Below are 1,995 nucleotides of genomic sequence, written 5' to 3'. Positions count from 1 at the left end.
AAAGCTTCCAGGATCTTTAAGCTTCGGAGGTAACTTCTGTTGCAGCACAACACTGTATTCCTCCGTTAGAGCAACAGTCTCTAAGTCATCAAGCTTCAATTTCTGAGAGAGAATACCTTTCATAAACCTTGCAGAGCTAGGCATCTGTTTAAGAGCTTCAGTGAAAGGTATATTGATATGAATTTTCTTGAACACCTCTAGAAACTTAGCAAATTGCTTATCCAACTTCTGCTTCTACAGCCTCTTAGGAAAAAGAGGTGGAGGATAGACCTGTTTCTCCCCTGTATTACCCTCAGGAGGAGTGTGTTCCACAGTTTTCTTCCTTGATTCCACCTCGACATCCTTCTGCACCATTTTTTCAGCCATAACTGCATTTTCTGAAACTTGAGATTTTCCAGGCTCTTCGTCTTGCTGAATTTGAGGGCTTGCGACCTTTCCAGACCTCAAGGTGATGGCCTTAACCTGTTCTTCAACTTCCTTCTTACCTGGATTGGCTTCTGTATCACTAGGAAGCGTTCCTGCTGCTCGATTCAATAAGGCATTAGCAATTTTCCCTATTTGGTTCTCCAGAGTCTTGATAGAAACAGCCTGGCTTTGGCATATAAGAGCCTAGTTTTTGCTCATAAGTCGCAACTTCTCCAATTCAGATTTTCCAGTCAAAGATAGACCTGCACCTCTATGAGTGTGTTGTTGAAGTTGGAGTTGTTGTATTGGTATGAATTATTTCCGAAAACCAGGAGAATTGAATTGCTTGTTTCCAAACTGTTGATAAGGTTGTTACATCGCATTCTGCTTATTGCTCCAGCTGAAGTTAGGGTGATTCCAGTTGTTAGGATGATAAGTGTCTGGAACTGGTTGCTGTGATCTCTGAAAGTTGCTCACAAACTGAGCTGATTCACTAGATATAGCGCATTGCTCCATCGCATGCGAACTTGTACACAGCTCACAAGCTCTGGTTATCTGATTAACACCATAGTTAACCAGAGAATCGATCTTCATAGACAATGCCTTTAGTTGAGCAGTGATAGTGTTAGCTGTATCGACTTCAAGAACTCCTACTACCTTACCCTGTGGCAATCTATGGGCTGGATATTGATATTCATTAAAAGCAATAGTTCAATTAGACCATAAGCTTCCTCATAGCTCTTTGCCCATAATGCTCCACCTGATGCTACATCAAGCATGGGTCTAGACTGTGCTCCCAAATAGTTATAGAAGCAATTGATGATCATCCAATCAGGCATGCCATGATGAAGAAACTTCCTAAGCATCTCATTGTATCGTTCCCAAGCTTCACATAGAGTTTTTCCCGATTGCTACGCAAATTGAGTAATAGCATTCCTGATTGCAGATGTCTTTGCCATAGGAAAGTATTTAGTGAGAAACTTTTGAGCAAGATCTTCCCAAGTAGTAATCGAACCAGCTGGTAGAGAGTGTAACCAGCTCTTAGCCTTCTCCCCCAGAGAGAATGGGAACATTCTCAGTTTCACCGCATCCTCGAACACACCGTTGAACTTGAAGGTGTCACAGATCTCAATGAAATCTCTAATATGCGTATTGGGATATTTCGTTTGAGCACCCCCAAACTAAACTAAATTTTGTACCCTCTGAATTATGCCAGGCTTGATCTCAAAGGTATTAGTTGTGATAAATGGACCTGACAATGCTAGATTGAATGTCATTGATCTTGGGTTAAGAAAAATCCATCAAGGCTTTCGTTCGTGTTGCTGGATCTCCCATTATAATGAGTACCTGAAACACAATAAGTAAACCATGAAAGTAAAAGAGTCCGAGTCAGTTTACTTTAACGACCACTGATGACGAGCACATAAACTAAAAATTAACACCGAGTCCCCGGCAGCGGCGCCAAAAACTTGTTAGGACGTTAACACGCGCTAATAATACAAGCAAGTATACACGTTCGCAAGTAGTATAAGATTTAGATCAAATTCGTTCCCATGGAGACTCTTTGGTTAATTTAAGAATATGCACCTA

At 41.2% G+C, this 1,995-nt stretch overlaps 1 non-coding gene across 1 annotated transcript; it reads left to right on the top strand.

Annotated features, from left to right (window-relative positions):
• Positions 1–1,242: 1,242 nt before the first annotated feature.
• On the top strand, positions 1,243–1,349 carry LOC141669302 (small nucleolar RNA R71). Its single transcript, XR_012553589.1, has one exon. It is a non-coding gene; the product is annotated as a small nucleolar RNA R71 (small nucleolar RNA).
• Positions 1,350–1,995: the final 646 nt, after the last annotated feature.

The sequence above is a fragment of the Apium graveolens genome, chromosome 6 (genome assembly GCF_009905375.1).
Source record: "Apium graveolens cultivar Ventura chromosome 6, ASM990537v1, whole genome shotgun sequence".
In the NCBI taxonomy this organism is placed as follows: domain Eukaryota; kingdom Viridiplantae; phylum Streptophyta; class Magnoliopsida; order Apiales; family Apiaceae; genus Apium; species Apium graveolens.
This window is presented reverse-complemented; position numbering and strand designations above follow the sequence as displayed.